Source organism: Ammospiza nelsoni, chromosome 8, assembly GCF_027579445.1.
Source record: "Ammospiza nelsoni isolate bAmmNel1 chromosome 8, bAmmNel1.pri, whole genome shotgun sequence".
NCBI classification, from domain to species: domain Eukaryota; kingdom Metazoa; phylum Chordata; class Aves; order Passeriformes; family Passerellidae; genus Ammospiza; species Ammospiza nelsoni.
The window spans coordinates 20,099,014-20,112,234 of NC_080640.1; the positions used below are offsets into that span (position 1 = coordinate 20,099,014).

Genomic DNA, 13,221 nt, shown 5'->3' on the forward strand with positions numbered 1-13,221 from the left:
GCTCCTTTTGGGCAGCACACAAAGATCACTGAAACTGTCTTCCAAACAGACCTTAGAAAAATCTAGTGAACACTTAGTCAATGTGCTACTCTGGGTTTGCTGTGATGCTTCCTGAAGTCTTCTGTAAAGTCTTTGTTCATTTTCATAAAGACAGCTCCATCCAACAACACAGACATTTCTTCCATTTTCATAAAGACAGCTCCATCCAACAACACAGACATTTCTTCCTCCAAATACAAGATCAGCTCGTACTGGGCTGGTAACTGGGCATCTCTTACTCTCTGCATTGACACTGCTTTAAAAATGCATGGAGGGGAAGCACTTCCAGATCTCTAGTTACTGTCCTTTGACTTCAGTTATATCAATTGTTCTGTAGTTCCAGGAAGCAGTCTGAGCAGCCTGGCCTGAGCCAGCACTCCTGTGATATACTAGCCAAAACCACAATATTTACAGATTATTCTCTTAACTGCCTGGAGGAACATATCATCTTCTGGCAGAATGCAAAGAATTAACGGTTTAGGAAACTCAGCAGAGTAAAGAAGGAATCAAGCACTAGCAGCTAACAACAGAGACTAGCAGGCTTCCAGGAAGTGGCAGAGACCATTCTGGTCTTGTGCCCTGTAACACACAACACTGCCAAAACAAACCACTTAGTGACATAAAGCAGCAAATAAACACTGAAAACCATCTCTCTGCTTCGATGTTATTTCATGAAAGTAGGCTGTACACAGGTGTTCCATGTCATAGGAAGCATCAAACTACTGCCTCTCTGGGCACACTGCTACCTTTTCTACAAATGCAGCATGCAAAAACTTATCGGATCACAGGTTCAAAGGTCAGAAGACACTTCTAGGATGATCTAGTCCAAGGATTAACCAGTACCAATGTGTTCAACCTTAAACCATATCCCCATGTGCCACATGCCTTATTGAACACCTCTGCATGATTCCACTACTTCTCAGGGCAGCATGTTCCAATGCTTGACCACCTTGTAAGTGAAGAAATTTTTCTTAATATTCAATCTAAACCTTCCCTGGTGCAACTTGAGGCCATTTTCTCTTGTGCTGTCACTTGCTACCTGGAAGAAGAGATTAACTTCACTACAGCTTCCTTTCAGACAGTTGTAGGGAGCAATGTCTCCTCTGAGCCTCCTTTTCTCCAGGCTAAACAACTCCCTCAGCTGCTCCTCATAAGACTTGTGCTCCAGACCCTTCACCAGCTCAGTATAATGTTCTTCAGAAACAGAGAGATTGCCACCATGTGGATCTCCAGCCCCACTGGTTGTCACTTATTCCAAAGTCAACTCCCGGTCCTACTGTAAGCCAGGGTACCAAAATGCCATTCTGTCGGTCTCAAACATGCAAGATGTTTGCTACAGCCACTGCATTGCATGTTTTAGCCCTAATTGGGATGGTTTGCTACAGAGATAAGTAGTGTAATCTGTTATATTTAGTGTTTCTAGAATCATACATAGAAAGTTTTAGGCAAATAATGACCAAAATAAAATGTGAATGTCCGTGGGGGAAAATGTGATGGCTATTGGGGAAGAAAAGAAAAAGACAATTTATTAAATTAGCAATAAACTTCAGAACTTAGGAAGTTCAAATATATCAAATAGCATTCTGTCCAGATCATTTTAATTCACTACAAGAGTATAACACCACTCTGTGTGCAAAGAATAAAGAGTTGCATCTCAAGACAATTTAAGGATGGATGCTTTAAATCCTAACCCTTGCTAGGAATGGATTCACAGCTCAGAGAGCCCTCGAGTTTGAACATACTGGTTTGTGCCAATTTTGGAAAATATTCTGCACTGCCAAAAGAGAAAGGTCAACCTCAAATACCACAAACTGCATGACAATGTTACACAGCATGATCTCTCACTTGCCCATCACAAACCACCTTCTCTGTCTTCCAGGTGACCTGTATTTACTGAACAAATATTTAAATACTTTTGACAAATTTCAGACTCGTGACTTAAACTCATCTTTACTGGTACTCACCCTACAGGAAGACTAAATGAGGAATGAAGGGAAGGGCTAGATGTTCCCTTGTGTGCTCTGCAGTGTACTTATTTAGTAGATTTCCATTCTGTGGCTGTTGCTTTGATTTTCTGAGGAATTTTGTGCTCAGCGGTGCATACCTAACTGTGCAGTGCCTGGCAGTGTGCCCAACCAGCTTGGCAGTGTCTGCTGGTATTTATACTGGACATATTCTACATCTCACAACAACTGTCTGTGACCTTCTTCAGACAGGTATCATGACAGAGAACTTACCCAATTCCCTCTCTGGCAGTTGCTTTAGCACACAGACAATTGCATGGAAACTCATCTCTGGGGACACACGAGAGTCTACTGCAGAATCACACATAGCATAATATTCTATTAGCATTTATTGTTATTTTCCAAAAATATAGTTAAATTATTCTTAGAAGAACTCCTAGCAATATATTCTGAACTGGCAGACACAGAGAATCTAGATGGCAAATTTGCCCTTTTGATCACATGTTAAACTCATGAAAGAGGATCCAAAAATTAAAGTCATGTCCAACTTTGAAAAGTAATTTGGTCCAAAAGACACAAATCAAAGCTTCCCAAGGGTTATATTGTATAAATACTGTGTTGTTTCAGCTGGAGGTGGTTTTGAGCTACCTTAATTTAATCAATTATCTTTTAGATAAATATATAATCCTAGACATATACAATGTCAAAACAGAACTGCATATTCCATGTAATAGTTATCTTGTCAAAGATTGTTAACTCTGCCAGTGAAAATTGTATTTCCAGAATATTGCATTTGAGCTAGGCCAGATAAGTTAAAAAAAGAAAAATAGGAAAAATGAAGAGCCTGTTTATGCAAGTATACAGTAAAGAGAACATCCTTCTTCCTACCCTTCAAAATCAGATTGGCTGCAAAAAAGAAAAACAAGTAAAAGAACACCTGAAACATCATGATATCAAGATGAACAGGTCACACCAAGAATACCACAAAATAGCTTTTTTTTAATATCAAGAATTCATTTAGTATGCAGTACCCATGAGTGCAGACTGACCATTCTGCTTGGCTTGGATAATGAGCCAGTGGCCAAAGACTTAGGAACATTTTCTTGGTAATAGCATTGGGTGCTTAAGGGACTCAAAGGGTCATCTGAATGCTGTGAATGGAAAAGTCACCATCCTAAAGAGCATATAATTTTATATATGATGGAAAGAAGAAAGCATTTGTCACATTTTATAGGAAGAAAATGAAAACACACGGTTACAATATGATCACAAGATTGGTGGTTGGACCTGCATATTTAAACCAACACAATTGTTCATATTATTTTGCTGGACTTTTCATTTCTCCAGTCTGACAGTACCCAGTAACAGAATAAACTGCAGACAAATTCAGCAGTTCAGAGATCAGGTTTAACTTGTAATGAGCATCAGAAGCAGCTTCTGTGACCACAATATGAAGGAACAGAAAGACAATTCAACATAATTTCAAGCTTCTAAATGCTTTTCTTGCAAACATAAGATTAGACTGAAGGAAATGAGCTGGTTTACAAGTCTGCAGAATTTTCTGAGGAGCAGCAGCAATTCTAATAGAGAATTTACCAAATAGATTCACTAAGACCAACTTCATGTTTCCAAGCAATGTCAGGAATTCTCATATACCTCCATCTTGTAGCTTTGTTTACTTTTTTCACAGATTTATCTTCTTGCTGTTTAAAAATTTCCAGCAGCAGTGAAAACTGGATCTTGCTGTTCATCCAGAATCCAACATAAGCAATCTTGCTTCCAAGTTCCTTCCATTTCTTTTCTTAGTCTCTTCCTTTTTCCTCAGTGCCTGGGTCTCCACTGAAACCAAGAAGAAAGCTTTGTCACCAGATATATTCGGACCTTTCACAACTAATTCCCAGAATTTTGATGTCTTTACACTAGTACCACTACAGCTACCTCAGTTATCCATTACATTGGACATACTCCAATTCCCAGCTTGCTCCTTGCCCCCAGCTCTCCAGGAAACCATTTTGTCCCTTCTCCATAATAAGAAAAGAATCCTTCTTTTCTTATTAGAAAAGAATCAAAGAATCTTCTAAGCCTTCTAAGAATCAAAATTACAAAATATCTCTTCAAATCAATGGCATTGTACATATGAAGCCAACAGACTCCATCATCCTACTTTGCTATTGTACAGTTGTGTCCTCTGCTGTAAAAGCCCTCAAGTATTGATTTTTTCTTAGTATCAATTACCATCTCAACAAAACTGAGGCTGACTGTTGGTCTCAAACATGTGACAATGCTTTGAAGATCTGTTTAAATATTTCTAACAGTGCTTGCTATGGGCAAAAGCAAGCCCCATGAAAAGTGGATAAACAGCATCACCTCACACACATAAAACACAACTTAAAAACTTCTAAGCTGTGCATTGAACCTTGTAGTGCGTCTGGCTCATCATTTCATCTGCTCTGCCCTGTCACTTTCTTCTGCAAGAAGTCCTTCTTGTGGGGCCTCAACAATGCCACACACTATAGTGTTCCACATTGCTTTGTGGAAAAATTAGAAGCCACTCCCATTGACCTCCCTGACACATAGAGAAGGCAGCCAAAGTTCCTGAAAGTAGAGGCAAAAAGGTAGGTGTCCTGAGGGAGTTGATAGTATCAAGATTGCCTATGTGAATGCCTGCATGCTTGAGTTGTGTAACAGCCAGGGAGTGTGCTCCTAGAAGTGGTTCCCTTCCTCTGAGGCAAGGAGAACCACCCAGAGATGTTTGGATTGAGGGTGGATCTATCAGTTCTTCAGATGTTCATGGGCCAGTCCTCAAGCTGCATCCCTCAGTTTGAAAAGGTCACAGATAACATACAGGGGAATGTGTTATTTACTATTAGTTTTGGTACTTTGGATAATGGGGGTTTTTATTCCTTTGGGAAGACACTTTCACGGTGCAGAGTTAACTTCCCATCCCTTCCAATAGTTGAGAAGAAATGGCAAATATGGATTACTGGCTGGCCTGTAAACCAGAACCAGCCAAATGTGGCAGCTCATATTCACTTGCTCGCTTTGCATACAGTTCCCAGATATCAGGAAAGCCAAGAAAGAAAGTCACTTGCCCAAATAAATTTCTCAAAATTACTGTAATACAGAGTCATCAGCTTTCAACTCATTCAGTCATATGGACAGGCATCTACAGAACTGATATGTAACTCTCATTATTTTCCTGCTACAAATAACAGGGACTTAAAAGTCCCACCACATGAGATTATTTACTTACAACATAAAGGAACATTAACTCCTTTCTGTCCTCCCTGTAGGACAGAAATGACACTGTTCATCAGCAGAAATAAAAACAGGAAATGTCAGTAAAACACAACAATCCTTCAAAATGCAACACAAACAATGCTATTTTTAAAAAAGTGCCAAAACTTTAAAGATTTTAAAAATTCCTCCTAAGTAAGAAACAGCTTTTTTATTCCATGTAATGCCACCAGCTGACTAATCCTGATGATTCATATAGGCAGGTGGAGTTAAAACAGCTTATCAGGGAAACACTCTTCCATTTTTACATAAAGAACATTTGTACACTTTTGACTAAATTAGTGCTCAAGGAACACATGTTGAGCAGCCTGATACCAATGCTTTAGAAAATTCAGATTAATGAACCCAGGCTTTCAAAAATCCTTATAATGGAACACAGTACTTCAGAAGTAAGGTTTAGGAGACTGAATCACAACCAGTGTGATTCACAACCTTGTCATACAACAGGCAAGTCTTAGATCAACTAAAAGCAGCTGAAGCTTGACTGGACCAAGGACACCTGGAAGTTCACTACTCTAAAACACGTTGCCTTATTCACAACACAGTATCTAACCTTATGCATGTATCTCCAACTCTACAGATTTTACATCTACAGATATAAACTGCATTAAGATAGTAAGAAAAAATGCTTAGAGGTACATCATTATCTTCTCTTTAATGGAAAACCAAAGTGGTTTAATTTGTGTCATACTAGATATTTTAAGCACACCCTACCTTGCTATGAGCTGCAACTCTTATTTGTTTATGCATCAGCGTTCTCACCCTCCTCACTCCTGACCCATACACCAAAAACTGAGAGTAGAACAGGACCACAGATTCCCAGTGCAAGTGTGCATCCCAAGTAAGGTGCATTGCTACATTTAATTCTTCTCTAGTTGCCAGTGCATTTCTCTGTGCTAAATTTCAACCCAGTCTCAGGACTGAGAGACCCAAGTACCTCTTCACATAGAAACATATCTTGTTATGTTTCTATATACAGACTTCTTCTGCTTTGCCAGTTGCTAGAAGACTAAAAGCAGATAGGACCTCACTAGTAGATCTGGTCAAAAAATTAAAAAGAAATCAAGTCAGACTAGACTAGAAATTAGAGTAGATAGGGCTTGAGCTGACTAATCCAGTAATTTAGTGCACTAACCAGGACTACAGGCAGTAAAGGCCCTTACTCTTCTTTTCCAAGGTAACCTAGAATCCAGAGAACTCAAGGCAAAGCACAGACCTTCTGGGCTTCCAGTACTCCTCACATGGCAGAAATTCTAGGCTGGGAATCTCAAAGCTACCCAGTTCTAATCAGCTGTTCTGGCTTGTTCAACCCTTCATTGTGTAATAAGCAACACACAATTTCATGTAACAATTCCCATGTCCAAGGGGTTACATAAAAATTTCCAATTTGCAGATAACTGCAAACACTGGGTTTATTCTGAATTGGGGTAGGCTTGAGCTAAGATTTCCTATGAGCCAGAAATACTTCAAAAATTAATAATGCTCAAGAATAAACACTGCTTGTAATTTGGTTTGTTAGAGCATCAGTAAGTGCAGTATTAGGGGCACTGCAAAAGGCTTCTTAAGGGTAGCACTTAAACACCCTACAAGTACAGAAAAGAGGTTGACCTCAGCAATTTAGGTTTTGTTGAATCAAAGGGTTTCACAATGCCAGAGATGGAGAGAAAAACGGTGGCAAATTATACAGCCATTATTTAAAAGATGGTGTCCTGGATTTACAGATCATCAATTCTGATAAGGGAATAAAGAATACAATCTGAGGTCAAACCAGGCTGGAAAACAAATTGCTTCATTAGAGAGTAACATGCCTGCTACTCCTTGAACCCCCAAAGTTTCCTGGCATTTTCTATGCAACAATCAGGATGTCTTGCTTGTTTTGAATTTGTCTGTTTATAGACAGGCAACTGGTGTCAGATTATGCTTAGTCCCTCAGTGAGGACAGAGTTCCTTACAGTTACATTAAAGTAAGTATATCTAGCTTCAGCTAGATGAAATCTCAACAGCTTATGTCCTAGACCCCTCACTGTCAAATGCAGAGTCTTAACTAAACTTGTAGGAGTTGTTTAAAATCAGCTATTGGAGGCTTACTCTCACTTACGCAGCTCTAAGTACAACTATACAGCTACTGATCAACTACAGAGCCCATCAGCTGCTCCATCCCACAGCATGTTGCTATGGTTCCATTAACTTGAAGCTGAAGCCAATACCCCAGTTCTTTAGAGCAACCCACTGAGGCTTCTTTAAATATAGGATGAAGAAAGCCTCCTCTTCTTCCAGACCTCACAAGGTCTGGAGCAGCGAGCAAATTAAAGCTCAAATGTCTTCCAAAACCACCTCTAGCCAAGCCATACAAACCAAGCAGTTGGCAATGAAGGGATCTTGTTCAAGATGCTGCCAAACTGAATCCTAGGAAATACTGGGAAAGAGATTTTTGTGGCAGTGCTCTTTCCCAGGATGCATTCTTGGTAGCACAGCTGATGCATATTTAGTACAATGCCAAACTTCTAGGGAGAATCAGATGCTCTCAATCAAGCTGAGATTTTCAATGGCTTCCCCTGGATCCTAACCTCCCAAGAGCTTTGTCTGCTCTCACCATGCTCATACCACCTCATTAGAGTAATATCAGGATAATAATTTACCAGGACTGTGACAAGTCCAAGTCAGTGCTTTTGGAACCTCAGGGAAGATATTGAAAAAATTATGAACAAACACCTTTCAAAGGACATCTCCTGTTCATTAGGAGTGCTCTGTGGCCACTCATATTAACTTAGTTTAATATATATCACACCACAGTATGCTTTGAGAAAGCATATGCTGAGGATTTTTAAGTGCAAATGACTCTTCTTTTTTAGCAATCTTTCTTCACCTATTGTCCACTGGGACCTTGGATTTCAGATTGCAGCAGTAATGGAATGAGATTACCTGTTCCTTGAATTCAACCATGCTGGAGTTTATGCAAAGGAGATCAACCATATTGTGTAATTTCCATGGGCACAGGCTTCATGGGAGCAGTAAAGGCAGAGCCCCTTCTGAACTTTGCTGAGGGAAGAAACCCAGTGTCAAAGCCAGTCCAAGTAAATAAAGTCACATATACAAACATGTACTTCTTTGAATTTAGGGATGTATGAACAAGGCTGGTATCTTTGCCACTTGCTCTTCTCTCTGCCTCAAGCTCTAGAAAATTTTCATTTCACAAGACATCCTGGTATCAATTACCCTGGATAGAAGGCCTAAACAGGCAGGCATCACAATCAATGAAATAAGAATCTGTCCCAACCTGTAGTGCAGCACAACCAGCATTTATTTAGCTTTTCTCCTGAGCACTGAAACTTGGGATTTCTTACCCTGGACAAAGCTATCCAGACTGATTGACTGACACCCTTTCCAGAAGAGCACCAAATAGCTGCTTATATCCCAGTGATTTCTGTGATTACAGTCTGATTAAGAACCCATCATCTCAGTTCTAGTTATGGATCAGGCATCTCTGTGGCCCAGGAAGGCTGTTTAGTTTCTTTGTCCTCACCTTCTCTGTCAGGATCTGGAGAATGACCAAGTGTTTAAGCTGCAGTTTCACAGAAACTGTTATAGAACAGCATCATCAGGCTGTCCCTTTAACACAGCCTGAACCAATCTCAACTGCTGGCCAGCACAGTCCTGCTGTCCTTGCCTCAGAGTGCCACATTCCTTCTTGGCACTAACTGAAGTGACACCAAGAAAGTTATTAATTTTCTCACCAGATCTCAGAGCAAAGGTGGCACCCACTATATGAGGGCAGATAAAGGCCAGAACTAGCAAATGGAAAGGCAAGGAGAAATGAATGGCCAATTAGATCAACTTCAGTCATCACAGGAGCACAGATTTTGTAATTCTTGAATCTTACAAGCATCTGAAACATTTTTTTCAAGTACAAGTATTAGATGCAGTATGGAAAGTGTGAATGGAAGGCCAGAGCAAAATCTCTGAATGAGTTTTCACTATTAAAGCTAAATGGAGTTTATTGGGAAAGGACTCCTCTGCTATTATGAACAGAAGAAGCTCTGTTGTTGCCTACAGCAGCCCTCACAGCCAGAAATGGAAGGCCCAGAAGCTGAAGTGAGGTGGCAGACAGACAAGAGGGGTCCTCTAGTTGGCAGAGCACTAGAACAGGAGTGCAACTTGTCCACACAGCAAGTCAGAAGCAGAACTAGGTAGCTGCCCTTCTCTTTTTCTATGTAATCTTTAACAATTTTAGCTATTCAGTCTAGTGTTTTCTAGGCTAAGCATCTGTTAGAGCTTATTTTGGCTTTGCTTCAGGTCACAGTCTTGCTCTTGGGAAGGTATTTTGCCAAATGAAATAGAAACCTTCTGGCTCTGGTGCTTGTGAGCAGATATTTAAAATATTGTTTTTGTAAAGGACAACTTCTTTTGATAGGCTGCAAAAGAGCCAAATCCAACTTGATGCATTATTACAATCCCTGGAAGCTCTGGTTGGTATTGATTAAAGATTCCATTTTAATGGAGCAGTCTTTGAGCCTTTGCAGAAGTTCTATCCCAAAACCCAGAACTTGTGGTGACACAAACTGGACATTGCTTAAAACAATTTAAGCATCATGTTCTCCTTGCATAGCATGTGTCCTATAATTTGACTTCAGCTGACAAAACAGATGTGTTTAGCAACAGCTAAGATACATTAAAATCAGTACTGCTATGAACTCACAGTCAGAATTATGTCTTAGGAAAGGCTTGCTACTACACAGGAAACACAATTCTAGTTCCCATGCTGAACACAGATGATAATGACTGAACACTACATCATGTAAGCCATGTTAGACACTGGACTGTGCCCCAAGTCACTACAGAGATAGTTGTATCTGCTTGAGTACCTCGGTTGCAGCAAAATATTGAAAGACTCTTCCTATGATATTGACATGCAATACAACAGGATAGAGAACTGCCATGAGCAAGCAGACTGAAAAAAGTATATAAAAGTTTTCACAGAAAGTGAATAAAAAGAGAACAAAGAAGTGTTCCAGGCTAAAAATGGTTTCTGCAAAACTCCAGCTGACATGGAGTCTGCTCACCTTTGGAGAGTTCTGTTATAGGAGTCACAGTCACGCAAAGCTAACAAGCGCTTCGAGGTGAAGTTTTGCTAACTTGCTGTAGCCAAACATCAGCAGCTCTACAGCTCTTAACCAACGACTCATACATTTCTGTGAGCCTTTATATACCCATAAAGTACTCCCACAGAAATGAGAAATATGTTCCACATGTTACCTTTTTCCCCACAGCCCTCTGATTTACTGTAGATGGTGGCATGACTGATCAGCTGACTACCATCTGTCCAACATCTGCTTCCTAGTGAAACCACCCTGCAAATATAGCTAGCTGGCTCTAGGCTACCAGAATTCATCATGAATACCCTGTTGTATATTGAAGCTATCACTAATGCTGCTCCCTTAAAAAGATTCAGCATACTGACAGAGCCTGAGCTCTCTGGTGGGGGTGTGTGACAGTGATGCTATATTGCCATTAGCTTTTAACACTCAAATATCATAACAATCCCCTAAACTCTGAAAGTAGACTACAGTAGCTTGTCTTGAAAGTCAAGAAAGAAAAGCCCAGAAAAAACCCCCCAAAACAACGAAAACCAAAAAGCAACAAAAACCTCCCCATAAAAACAGAAACTAAAGCCAAACCCCGGAACCCAGGAATTATTGAAAGATTTGCAACAATACTACAAGCTTGGCATCACACTTCTGATGGTAAGACAGTAGCATGGCACATTACGCAAGAGAAAGATTTTAGGCTCAGGACAGCTACAAACAGAGCTGAAGGTGCTTCGGTCATGTTCATACCCAGAGCTTGCTACAAATTATATTTGTGATTCCCATTGTCCCCTAAAGGCATAGGTAAGCTGAGCCAAACCACTGACTATTCCTGATTTCTATCTGAACTGTAAACCCTTTGGCGCTATATATCCTTTTGTGCCTGTATAGCTCTATCTGAACAGAAATAATATATCAGTTTGCCAGAAATCCAGATCCCAGACTCAAAGCTACTGAAGCTTTAAGGTGCCATGACCCAAATTCTGCTTGCAAAGCGAGTTTCTTGCAAACTCCCTCTAGACTCCTAAATATAGTTCTGTTTCCAATGACATGATTCTATTTAATGCCTTCTGCATTTAAACCCATAATCCTTTAATAAGTTTGGGAGTATCTGAAGATTTAAAAAAAAAAACAAACACACAACCCAACCAGAAAGCAGTTGGGCATCCCTGAAGTTGATAGTTTATTTGAGTAAGCCATAAGACAATAAAAGGCCAGACTGACCACAGTAATAACTCCCAATGCTGACTTGAAGAAATTAAGAGCAGGCCAGGAAGCTTAATTCTAAATGTGTTTTCAATTGATCTTTGTTCCTGACTGTGTTTAATGGTTAGCTGTTCAAGAAACCCTCTGGGGTTCTGCTAGTTGGTTTCAAACTGGGAAACAACAAGCAGTACCACAGAGAGAGAGAGAGAGAGAGAGATGCTCTTCTTTTCAAGAGAGTAAATTTAAACACTGCTGAAAGGCCACATAATACTAGTCTCAGAAAAGCAAAAAAGAAAGATTTCTAGGCAGAGCTAGATAAGAGAAGGTGACAGGGCATGGTGAGGGATAGCTCCCATAAATGTACCATTGGCAGAAGGCAGCCTTGCTGGTAGCTACAGAAACAAATGAGTGGGATGATATTCAGTGGTGAATCAGCTTGGTTTTTATTCCAATGCAAAAAAAGATACGCAAAGGGATGTCATCCAGAATAGCAAATGGCAAATGCCAAATTTTTGAGAGAATTAGAACAGAAAATCCACATACAATCTAAAAACAGCTGTGGAAATTCTGAACTTCTCATGTTGAATTACACTGTAAAAGTTGTGAAGTTGTAGCTGCAAATAGAAATTTAACTTTTCAAAATGGGCCTGGAAATCAAACCTGAACAGTCTAATTGAGTGTGCTTATGTACTCCCCTCTCTGCCACAATAACTCAAGTTGAACAGTGCTGTGAAGACCTGTGATTCAGCTGGAGTACTGGGCACTTGGAATCAACTCCTTGTTTGTGCAGACCAGTCCAACCAGCTTGATACAGTTTGCTCAGCCAATGCTGTATCATGCTTTCTGATGCAGAAAGGCAAATTGGCAATCAGAATATAGAAGGTGAATTCATATGTCAGTGCTCATGGTATTTGAAATCCAGACAGATTGGTTAGGACAGCATTTAGCAGAGAGTAACCCTTGCAAGGTTTGATACAAGATGAAATTAAATTTTGCTGCTGCACCTGAGATCTCAGCAGCATGAACTCATCTCAGCTGAAGAATTATTTCTTATTGGGAAACAGCATGGACACAATACTGTTCTCCTTAGGCTAGTTGAAGACTTCTTCTCTTTCCAAAGTGCACAGGGTCTAAGTCAGGAAATGCCCTCTTCAGCTTCCTCAAAGGGTAAGGTCTTTCCCACCTTCCCTCAGAAAACTGCATATCCTACACATAAAATTATCCTCTACAGGATCATCAGTCATATTTCGCAGAAGTGGAAAACTGAGATTTAAAGGTTAAATGACTCCCACAAAGTCAGTGGAACAGACAGGGGGATAATACTATCCTAATTGTTTTCGAGCACTTCACATTGTAAGAGCTAAAGCACTACCCAAAGCATGTCTCTGGCATTTTTTTCAGTTATATGGATGCCTTGCCTTAACATCACCCAAATGCCAGGAACAGAAATGCATCGGGCCTCAGGTCTCCCAGGATCCTACAAAGAAATTCTTCCCTGGATTTTATTCCCACTGCTCCTTTCCAGCTCCTATTTCTATATGCAAATCATTATCTTCTTACCTTCTCTCCCTCACTGCCCACTTACTCATCCAACACATCATGATGCAGCTGCCTCAAACTGGAAGAGAGCT

General features: G+C 40.2%; 1 long non-coding RNA gene across 1 annotated transcript; it reads right to left on the minus strand.

Moving 5' to 3' along the window:
* Positions 1 to 3,655: 3,655 nt before the first annotated feature.
* Positions 3,656 to 13,221, minus strand: LOC132075985 (uncharacterized). Its single transcript, XR_009418861.1, has 3 exons — positions 13,151 to 13,221; positions 8,223 to 8,339; positions 3,656 to 3,837 (listed from the first exon to the last, which is right to left on the minus strand). It is a non-coding gene; the product is annotated as an uncharacterized LOC132075985 (long non-coding RNA).